The 12,019-nt window shown below is 45.0% G+C and overlaps 1 protein-coding gene across 1 annotated transcript in view; it reads right to left on the bottom strand.

The window, feature by feature from the left end:
* RAB31 (RAB31, member RAS oncogene family) overlaps positions 1 to 12,019 on the bottom strand; it is an 80,360-nt gene that overhangs the window by 8,269 nt on the left and 60,072 nt on the right. The window lies entirely within an intron of this gene.

Below are 12,019 nucleotides of genomic sequence, written 5' to 3'. Positions count from 1 at the left end.
GTATTTGAACTTTCTCCTTTAAAAGGCTGTTACTCCAAAGGTTTAGGTCATGAACTCAATCTAGATGAATAATCTAAAAAAATATTTATTGATGTACTTTCTCAGGTGAAGATACTGCAGTGGACTGAAAGATTAAAAAAGACAGAGTTCCTATTCTTCAGAAGTTTATTCATTGATTCAACCAATATTTAGAGAGAACAGTTGTATGCCAGCCCTTTCTTGTAGGCAGTCCCTGACTTATGGAACATACACCGGAGAGCAAAGAAACACACACCTATGGACACACTAAGCCACACTATTATAATGTCTGCAACACGGAGATAACAAAGTAAGTGCTCAGGAGTAGAGGGTAGAGAGCCGAGCGTTTGATCCACGGAACCCGGGCAGGTGCCATAGAGGCGGCCATTGAAGTGTGGCCACCAGGGGCAGCGAGAACATGGACCAGAGCCTGACAAAGGCCCCCCAGGTGGGGTGCGCCCTCACCCCTCCTGTGGTGTGGGACCCATTGCCACGTGGACACCTGAGCCATGTCGGCTGGACTCTAAACTTGCCTTATCATTCTTACCAAGGACACCCCAGGCAAAATGACCCTTTTGAATCTACCCTCTTCCTCATTTCTAACAGACAAGCCCCCAGGCCTCTCAGTTATTAAAAAAAAAAAGTCTTCAGTCTTTTTGGTAGTGATGAATTTTACAGAGGAAATATCCCAGAAGAGGGCTTTTCTAGGTTCAGTTTGGCAAGTTACTCTACTTTTTTTTTTCTTTTTCTTCCTGGCCGTCTTTATCAAACCAAAGCTCAAAGGATGGGGCTCCTCCCTTCCCTAAGGTGGAGTAGAGGAGACTGTTCACAGGTGTGGTTGTGGGGGGAGCCCTCTGGCCACCGTGGAAGCTGCGGAAAACCCTCCCCTCCAGGGAGGGAAGGTCAGTTCAGGCTTCAGCGTGTCCTTCTAGGGGGACCAAGAGGAACAGAATACCGTCTACCAGGATTATGGTGAGAACAAAGTCACTCGTGACAAAATCCAAACCACCCACCCTGAGGGAGACGGGAAGCCTTCGAGAAGGGCAGATGCTGTCACAGCTGACAACGCTGGGCCCTGGAAAGTGCAGAGAGGACAAGTATGTCCACCGATTTCTCCCAGGTTTAGAAACAGGTCTCGTTAAACAGATGACCTGCCAAGGTGACGCGGTACTCGGGGCGGAGGCAGGGCCAGCCCAGCAGGTTCTGCTCACACTGCTCCCATCCAACCACCCAATAGGAACCCACACTCCTGAGGCTGTTCCTTCGGTCTTTACAGACAAAGAAATGCCCCCAGAGTGCAGCCTGGTGCAGGCAGGGCTGGGGGCAAGGGCAAAGTATAGCCTGTCCTGAAGAACAGTTTCCTGCCCTAGGAGCCTGGGGAGCCAGGGGCGTCCGATTAGCATCAGAAATGAGCTAGACTGCGGGACACCCAATGGGTGTCAGGGAACTGTTGTTGGGGCAAACAGTACAGCTACAGTCTGAAAGGAGACCCTGGGAAGGTAAGCGTGTGCTGCCCCGGGCCTCTAACAGACGTGTGACCAGCGGGTGGCCTTGGGAAGCCCTTTGGCTGAGTCAGAGGTCAGGCACAGCCTGGGGAGGGGGCTGGAGGGCACCTCGGAGACGGGCCTTCTGTAATCACCCTCACAGAAGACCATGGCATCCATAACTTTCCTTCAGTTCTTTCAACAAATATTTACCGAGTGTCTGCCATAGGCTGGGTGCTTTGTTAGGCTTTCAATAGGTAAACTGAAGCGAGTCCACCCAAGCAGGTCCACACAGCAGGTCGATTTTGATGGGAAAGAGTACTTTAAGACTTTCAAGATGAAGTTACATCTGGAAGCCCTGCCTTCCAGAAATGCTGTGCCTCAACCAGGTTCCCGTGGGTGCCTCTGACTGGTCCTCCAGCTCTTGCAGTCATCACCCCCAGGCCCACCAAGGGGATCAACACACAAATCCACCAAATGTTCCTGTGAACAGAATTCCTCCATGTCTTCTAACCTGTAAAACCCAGCACCTCAGCAGGAGTTAGAGGCTTCCTGCCTTAGACCTCCCTGTTCATGCCCAGGCAACAGCCATTCTGGGTGCTTCTGGAGCTCATGTCTGTCTCTGGGCCCCTGCTCTCATCCACCCCTCTGCATCCCCCTGACGACTGTCCACACGAGGCCTCCTAGAGAGTGCAGCACAGCAACCCCTCCATGAGAGCCCAGAGCCCTGGTGAGACCTGTCACCTGAATGGGCTGTGGATTCTCGCGATCAGGACCATGGTTTGTTTTGGGGAGGCTTCCCTGGTGGCTCAGATGATAAGAAATCGCCCTGCAATGGAGGAGACCCAGGTTCGATCCCAGGGTCAGGAAGATCCCCTGGAGAAGGGAATGGCAACACACTCCAGTATTCTTGCCTGGAGAATCCCATGGCTAGAGGAGCCTGGCAGACTACAGTCCATGGAGTCGCAAAGAATTGGACATGACTGAGTGACTGAGCACAGGAATCCTAACAGGGCCAGGCACCTACAAGGCAATCAGTCAGCACCTGCTGAATGGCAGGGTGACCGTCTCCGCAAGTGGCCTTCAGCAGAGAGGAGAACTCAGGTAGAGGGTCCAAGCAGACTTTAGGGGAAGTATGGGGAGTGTGGACAGGGAGGGGGCGAAGATTCACCCAGCCAGGAGGGAGACTTAGGGTTGAAAAACACACGAGAGGGGGCATCTCCCCCAGCCCCAAGCTCCAACAGTCCTCAGAGGTCACATTGCAGGGAGGTCCACGCACCGCCATCCAGCCAGAGGCCACGGGTTCTGGGAGGCTCCCCACGGGGGAGGAGGGCGGGAACCCACATTCCTGTGGCTGCAGATTTCTCCACAGGCCGGGCTGCCCAACGAGGGTCCTTGTTTTGTTGTTGGCGGGTGTAACCCAGCAACGCAGCAGCTGACTCATTCCAGTCTCGGGCTATTTAATTCCCCCCGAGCCTCCTCCACGAATGGCAGGGGGAGAGGGGGGAAGGGACCCCAAGAAGGCACTCCGGGGGCCCCGCCCGTGAGGAGGGGAGTCCAGTCTGCAGGCCGGGGCAGACCAGCACTCTGCCCTCGGGCGCCGTTCCTGACAGCAGGGAGTGGTGACCTCCATGGGCCTCCCATGCAGAAGTGCAATGCTCTGGCCTTGAACTCTCGTTCACAATGTGTGAACAGCACTCATGTCAGAAAGGCAGCCCAGCCTGCTGCTCACAGGAGTGAGATTTTCTCCTTCAGTGGCCAGCCTCTTCACGTCTCCCTCACTCAGGTCTCAGCCCCCTTTGCTGCCAGATGGCATGAACGCTTTTCCGTTTTAAATATAAGTTGATATCATAAAGTGCTCAAAACAGTACCTGGCACATACATAAGATAGACCAAAGTTTCCAGAATAAATCTTTACAAAGACGGTACCACTTTCTTAGCAAACGTCCCAAAGATTGAGGAAATGAATCAAGTGGAGGAAACAGGCAAATGGAAGGCTCAAAGTACCTCCGAGCCCGAGGAGGTTTATCTGACTCATGCCCCTTGTTTAATCACCCAGAAAGGCTCCCAGGCAAGGCATCACTACTCCACAGAAGAACAGAGAACGCAGGCTACAGCATTAAATACATTTGTTGGTGTTGTTCAATCACTCAGTCGTGTCCAACTCTTTTCGAACCCGTGGACTGCAGCATGCCAGGCCTCGCTGTCTATCACTAACTCCTGGAGCCTGCTCAAACTCATGTCCATTGAATCGGTGAAGCCATCCAACCATCTTATCCTCTTTGGTCCCCTTCTCCTACTGCCTTCAATCTTTCCCAGCATCAGGGTCTTTTCCAGTGAGTCAGTTTTTTGCATCAGGTGGCCAAAATATCGGACACACTAACTTTCATAAATCACTCCAAGAGTAAAATTACATCATAAAGTTCTTTCCCCATGAGGAAAATCTGACATTAATTTAGAGTAACTCTTATTCAGAGATGGAACACTTTTTATAAGCCACAGATACCTCTTGTTCTATGAAATTCTCACGCTTGTTCTCTGCAAACTTTGGTTTGGATTGTTTGGATTTTTCTTATTTGTAAGTGCTCTTTGCATATTAAGGAACTTAGCCTTTTGTAATATATTTTCTGCATTTCTTTCAACTTACCATTTGTATTTAGATGTTATCTGTAGCATTTTTGCCATACAGAAGTTTTTTATATAATTAGACTTACTGATCATTTTCTTCTATGTCTTCTGAGTTTTGTATCATTATTAAATAGTTCATTCCAAGGTTATTTTTAAAGATTCAATTGCTTTCTCTAACTTTTATGGTTTTGTTACTTTGCACTTAAATCCTTGATCCATTTTGAATTTATTTTCTCTCATTTTTCCTAATTATCACCAAACCATGTACTTAACTATCCCCCTTTTTGCACTTATTTAAATATCACCTTTATCATATACTAAATATCCCTACATATTTCACCCTATGTCTTAGATTCTGTGGTCTGCTCATGGATTTTCTGTCCATTTCTGTGACATGCTATATTGTTTTATTACTGAATCATTAAAATATATTTTAATATATGCTGAGATCAGTCCTTTCAATACTAACTATTTTTGCCTGTTTATCTTTCTAGGTGAATTTTAGGATCATTTTGTAAAACCCTTTCTAAAATGTTACTTTAAATTATTTGAGGTAATTTTACCTGGACTCTCAGTGAATTCATGATTTAATTTAGAACAAACTGACATTTCTACAATACTACTCAGTTTTCCTATCCAAGGGAAAAGCACCTTTTTTATCCTACCTAGAACTGTAACATTTATCTATATAGGTCTAGCTCAATTCTTGCTAAATTTATTCCTAGGAATTAACAATATTTCAATTGATTATTTATTGTATATAAGTAAAGGATCGTTCTTCAGTAGATAATCTTAGTTTTCCTAATCCTGCTTGCAATGGAAGAAATGTACATGAAAATGAGGATCACATTATTCACACATCAGACTGGTCAAGATGAAATGATAACTATCTGCAGTGTTAGCATGTGGAGAGAGAGAAGGCTCAAACTCCGCAGGCAGGGTCACCATGTGATTCCAAAGAGTTCATGGGTAAATGCAGAACAACCCAACCACATCTTCTAAGACGTTTTCAGGTGTCTTAGAGAAAGTGCACAAAAGTCTCCATTCTCCCAGAAGAGTAAACACATATGTTAAAAAACAAAACACTTTGATGCTAAAAACAAAGAAGCGAAATGACAAACATCCGAGGTTCCTGCTCTTCCCTGTCTCATGACAATAGTCACGAAGCTTCTCTAGATGTCTTCAGAGGATGCCGCCAGGCATCTTGAAGGGCGTCAGGGTCAGGTGTGTTCTACAGACCTCCGATCCCATGATAATTCGGGGCTTATTAGAAATGAAGACCCCTGTGTCCAGACCTACTGAACCAGAATGTTTTGTGGGCTCATCTCAGAAACGGGCATTGTAGCAACTTCTGAATATCTTCTTACACTTTTGATAGCTTGAGAATAACTCTCGTAGAAGGTAGACTCTAAGATACTGATTTTGATATTTTTGCAGTCTATGTGATTCATAATCCCACACTATGAAGTCCAGAGTTTGGATATCTCTATTAAGATGATGACTATATACTCAGGACATAATAAAGTATACATTTATCAGACACCATTTTACGAGTGATAAAAGAACAATGGCCTCTTGAGCTATTACCAAAGAGCTAGTGGTTCTGGTGTGTGCTAGTGTGGACATTATATTTCTAAAATACCATACCAGCATTGAGCAAGCATTTGATATTCTGCCAACCACCTGGGATGAGACAGCTACCATTTCACTGAAAAATATCTGCCCTGTAAGTTTACTCTCTCCTCCAACCGTAGCCCCCTTCCAAGGTCAAGCTTATACCACTGACTCAGCTGGCCATGAGGACACAACACGGCACTATGAGTGGGAGAGGCTGTTGACTGTCTGCTGGCATTACTTTTTGCCAAAACCTCCCACGTGTTTAAGGCATTCTAGCCAAAAGCAATGGAAATCAATCAACATCCCATCAAGACCCAGCAGAGGCAGGTTGCAGGCTGCTTGCAAAGGCTGTCATGTGCCCTGAAGTGGTCTCCGTCTCCCCAGCTCCCTCGAGCAGCCACTGAAATGAATAATCAAGGCTTACTATGCTCCTGCCAGCTCATACTTTATCTAAATATCCAAGATATTTGGGTCACACCCAGAGAGGCAACCATTTTAGCAATAAGTGAAGCCGCAAAATCTCTGTTCAACATGCCAGTACTTTTAGATCTCAGATTGGCTTATCTGTAAGGTGGAACTAAAACTCAAATGAACTTTAAAAAAACAAGAATTACTACCTTTGCAATAAATATCTGATTGGACAATAACTCTTTTTAATGATACTAGGCACTTACAGTTAAAGCAGTTGGCATGTGTACCCTGGGAAGGATTTCTGCTCCCAGGGGGCCAAGCCTGCTTGTTACTATGTGTCTGTAAATGCTATCCACCGGGCCACATTCCTGGTGTCAAGTTCAAACAAGCAGTGTCAGGTTCCTGCCACAGATTTAGATGGCCCGTTTTCTCATGGAAATGCCACAATTTGAATTGAATGAGGACTGAGCAGAAAACACAGGGTCTCAAGGGGGAGGCCTGGCCTTTTCCTCCGCCTCCTAGCCTCCTAACACGCCTTCTCCAGACAGAAACGTAGGCTAGTCCCAAGGGGCCAGAGAAACCACTGGAAAAGGTTGTTCGCTTGAAATTCTCTATCAAATCAGTTACCGTTTATTTTCTCTCGGTAATTCAGAAATCACTGTTTCTCCTGGATCCTATTCTTACTTCTTAAGAGATGAACAAAACATGAACATCGGCTCTGGGACAGATGCCGTTGTTGTTCAGTTGCAAAGTCATGTCCAACTCTTTGCGACCCCATGGACTGTAGCATGCCAGGCTTCCCTGTCCTTTACTATCTCCCGGAGTTTGCTCAAACTCATGTCCATTACGTTGATGATGCCATCCAACCATCTCATCCTGTCGCCCCCTTCTCCTCCTGCCCTCAATCTTCCAGCATCAGGGTCTTTTTCAGTGAGTTCGTTCTTCCCATCAGGTGGCCAGAGTATTGGAGCTTCAGCTTCAGCATCAGTCCTTCTAATCAATATTGAGAGTGGATTTCCTTTAGGATTAACTGGTTTGATCTCCTTGCAATCCAAGGGACTCTAAAGTCTTCTCCAGCATCACAGTTCAAAAGCATCAATTCTTCAGTGCTCAGCCTTCTTCATGGTACAACTTTCACATCCGTACACGACTGCTGAAAAAACCATAGCTTTGACTAGACAGACCTTAGTTGGCAAAGTGATGTCTGGGACAGATACCAGGGTTGGAAGCTGGGCCCCACACCTTCTCAGCCACAGGACCCGGGTAAGTTCTTCAATCTGTGTCTCTGTTTCCTTATTGGTACGTTGGGAGAATGATGGTAACTCTCACAGGCAGGGCTGTGAAGATTAAGATAAACTACTCGTAACAGTCTCTGGCACACAGTAAGCATTCAGTTCAGGTTGACAGTGATGACTCAGTCCACTATCTAAGGGAACAGTACTTAGGTAAATATTGTGCCATTTGAAAGTAACCACTGACATGGCTATAATTCTTCACAGAAGTTACATTTTTAACTCTGAAAGGTCTGGGCAATGTGCAAAGTGAAAGATGAAAGACTAGTATATTCCAAGAAAATCTCCAGGAGCAAAAGCTTGTCTCTGCTTAATTGTGTGTTAGTCGCTGACTTTTAAAAAAATCTCTCCTTCACCCCCTAAAGAAGGTTAGAAAGAGTACTGTGGTTTTGGATTAGAGTCAGAGGCATCAGTATAAACTTATGTTTATCTTAATATAGATACAAATGAATGATTGTAGAAATAATTATAGATACATGTGAGTGTATACTCCAGTTAGCATCCATACACATATTTCCTAGCTCTGTTTACCTAGACTCAACAACATTCCAGTAGCAATGAGCACAGTCATCCCAGATCTTGGTTTCTAAATACCCTTTTCCGGTAGAAGCGACAAGAGCTGCTTGGAGAAATGGCTGAGTCTAGAGCTATAGCCTAAAACATACAAGATGAGTCTGGAACATCTCCTTGTGCCAAAAAGTAAGGAAGTGCTAAAGAACCAAAATGACGGGAATTTGTTAAAGGAACACAGAAGCAACAGAAAGGGCTCCCAGTGGCCAAAGTTGGAACAATTTGAGCAACAAGTTAAGTAACACAATATTGCACTATAACTTAAACTATATATAAATATCTGTGAGTCCACACTGATACAGATAAATGACTAAATAAAAAAATCAGGGAGGGGAGATGAATTTCACCTGCAGAAGAATTACAAATAATTTATATCGGGACTCCTCCCTCAAGGAAGTGGGGCACAGTCCCCGCCCTCAAGTGTGGGCTGTGCCCAGGGACCGCCTTCCAAAGAGCAGGGGAGGGTGACTTTACAGCCACCACCTCGGCCAGGAGGTCAAGGTCCACCTCACCAGGGATGTTATCATGTTGGTAACACAAACCCTTGCTTAACTGGTAATAAAGTCACGAAAAGAGCACTTTACTTCTGTGGTCTTCTTCCCCTAAACACATGCCCGGCCCCAGTCCAGTCACAAGAAACACAGCAGACAGACCCCAAAGGAGAGACAGTCTCCAAACTACCTGACCAGTACTAAAAACTGTCAAGGTCATCAAAAACAAAGGAAGTCTGAGAACCCATCCCAGCCCAAAGATCCTAAAGAGACCTGGCAACTGGATGTGATACAGTGCTCTGGATGGGATCCCAGAATAAAAAAGGGATATGAGGGGGAAGGAGTAAAATCTCAGTAATGTTATGGACTTTAGTTAATAATAAATTATCAATACAATCAATAAAGTTAATAAAAGTATCAGAAATGAAGAATCAATAACTAAGGAATATAGGTGTGAAAAGAAGAGAAGCAAAAAGTAAAGGAGAAAAGGAAAGATATACCCATTTGAATGCAGAGTTCCAAAGAATATCAAGGAGAGATAAGAAAGCCTTCTTCAGTGATTCATGCAAAGAAATAGAGGAAAACAATAGATGGGGAACAACAGAATGGGAAAGACTAGAGATCGCTTCAAGAAAATTAGAGATACCAAGGGAACATTTGATGCAAAGATGGGCTCAATAAAGGACAGAAACGGTATGGACCTAACAGAAACAGAAGATATTAAGAAAAGGTGGCAAGAATACAAGGAAGAACTGTACAAAAAAGATCTTCATGACCCAGATATCAGGATGGCGTGATCACTCATCTAGAGCCAGACATCCTAGAATGTGAAGTCAAGTGGGTCTTAGGAAGCATTACAACGAACAAAGCAAGTATAGGCGATGGAATTCCAGTTGAGCTATTTCAAATCCAAAAGGATGATGCTGGGCAAGTGCTGCACTCAATATGCCAGCAAATTTGGAAAACTCAGCAGTGGCCACAGGACTGGAAAAGGTCACTTTTCATTCCAATCCCAAAGAAAGGCAATGCCAAAGAATGCTCAAACTACTGCACAGTTGCACTCATCTCACATGCTAGTAAAGTAATGCTCAAAATTCTCCAAGCCAGGCTTCAGCAATACATGAACCGTGAACTTCCTGATGTTCAAGCTGGTTTTAGAAAAGGCAGAGGAACCAGAGATCAAATTGCCAACATCCGCTGGATCATGGAAAAAGCAAGAGAGTTCCAGAAAAACATCTATTTCTGCTTTATTGACTATACCAAAGCCTTTGACTGTGTGGATCACAATAAACTGTGGAAAATTCTGAAAGAGATGGGAATACCAGACCACCTGACCTGCCTCTTGGGAAACCTATATGCAGGTCAGGAAGCAACAGTTAGAACTGGACATGGAACAACAGACTGGTTCCAAATCAGGAAAGAAGTACGTCAAGGCCTGCCAGGAGCCGGCATATTGCATATTGAGTGCATATTGCATATTGAGTGCAGCACTTTCCACAGCATCATCTTTCAGGATCTGGAATAGCTCAACTGGAATTCTATCACTGCCAGGAGTCAGTGTGAGGAACTCCGCCCATGACAAAGGTCATGAGGAAGGAGGCTCGGCATACGCAAAGGCGGGATCGAGCCTCAGGAGTCCCCCTGGAAATTCTCGAGCATCTACCCCCAAAACCAGAGTCTGCCTACTTTCTGCTTTGTGCTTTCACCTACACCTCTGACTTTACGGGGGGCTGTCCCCCACTACCTCTCTCTGAAAAAAGAGTTAGCTTACAGCTCCAGTTAATAATTCCTGGGTGTGACAGTGTTTAACCTACAAACTCCTTTGGAAATCCTCTAGCCTGCCTGAATAGGTTTTTCCGGCCACATGTGATTGTTCAGAGCCTCCCAACTGTGAGAGGCAGGAGATATTCTAAACTGCCTAAACACAGATTCCTTTGAGTAGTTAAAAGATTGATTAGAAATTGTATTGGTGAAGGGTTTTTCACTTGTTGGGCCAAAGTTTGCTGCTAAGTCTCCATACTCCTTACCTACTGTGTCCTTGGCAGTGTATTGATTGATATAATGGGTGTATAGAAATGTAAAATGCAGCTTTGTCCAATGCTTTTTTGGAGGCTGGTGCCTGACTTTGGAATAATCACCTTTAGAGAAAAATAAGTTTCTTAAAATGTTAACAGGCCTCCTGGCCAGAAGATGATGTCAATCACCTGAACTTTTGCATATGATAAGTTTGAAAGCCTGGCTTCGATTAGAACCAGGAACTGCTGTCCTTGCATGATTCCACCCCTTCCTCCATTATCCTCTATGCATAACTTAAGATATAAAAACTACTTTGGAAAATAAAGTGCGGGCCTTGTTCACCAAAACTTGGTCTCCCCATGTCACTCTCTCTTTCAAATTCTGGCTGAGTCTCCATCTGGAGCGCAGAACCCACCATGCTTGCTAATTATGCCTGGGCTTCTAAGATCCGACTGGGGAGGCCTCAGTGTCTCCTCTCCTTCGGGAGAACGGAAGGACGCCTGCGGCCTACGTAAGTGGTGCAAACTTCTTGTCTTGAAGTTTTATTGGTCTCCTGCGTAAACCAAGCTACTCAGCCTCTTTTCTCCACTGAATTTTCCTACTGAGCTATCCTCATTCTATTACTCTTTATATCTTTAATTAATATCTAATTGAAGCTATTGTATCCTTACCCTCGCCGACGCCGTCCCTGCTTCGAATATCCTGGATCAGCCGGGGCTGGACCCCGGCAAAGGCCGTGTAATGTCACTCTGCTTATTTAACTTATATGCAGAGTACATCATGAGAAATGCTAGACTGGAAGAAGCACAAGCCGGAATCAAGATTGCGGGGAGAAATATCAATAACCTCACATATGCAGATGACACAACCTTTATGGCAGAAAGTGAAGAAGTACTAAAGAGCCTCTTGATGAAAGTGAAAGAGGAGAGTGAAAAAGTTGGCTTAAAGCCCAACATTCAGAAAACAAAGATCATGGCATCCAGTCCTATCACTTCATGGCAAATAGATGGGGAAATAGTGGAAACAGTAAAAAATAAACAGACTTTATTTTGGGGGGCTCTAAAATCACACTGCAGATGGTGACTGTAGCCATGAAATTAAAAGACCCTTGCTCCTTGGAAGGAAAGTTATGACCAACCTAGACAGCATATTGAAAAGCAGAGACATTACTATGCCAACAAAGGTCCGTCTAGTCAAGGCTATGGTTTTTCTGGTAGTCAAGTATGGATGTGAGAGTTAGACTATAAAGAAAGCTGAATGCTGAAGAATTGATGCTTTTGAACTGTGGTGTTGTAGAAGACTCTTGAGAGTCCCTTGGACTGCAAGGAGATCCAACCAGTCCATCCTAAAGAAGATCAGTCCTGAGTGTTCATTGGAAGGACTGATGTTGAAGCTGAAACTCCAATACTTTGGCCATCTGATGAGAGGAGCTGACTGATCTGAAAAGACTCTGATGCTGGGAAAGATTGAAGGCAGGAGCAGAAGGGGATGA

This window comes from Bubalus kerabau, chromosome 21 (assembly GCF_029407905.1).
Source record: "Bubalus kerabau isolate K-KA32 ecotype Philippines breed swamp buffalo chromosome 21, PCC_UOA_SB_1v2, whole genome shotgun sequence".
NCBI lineage: Eukaryota > Metazoa > Chordata > Mammalia > Artiodactyla > Bovidae > Bubalus > Bubalus kerabau.
This window is presented reverse-complemented; position numbering and strand designations above follow the sequence as displayed.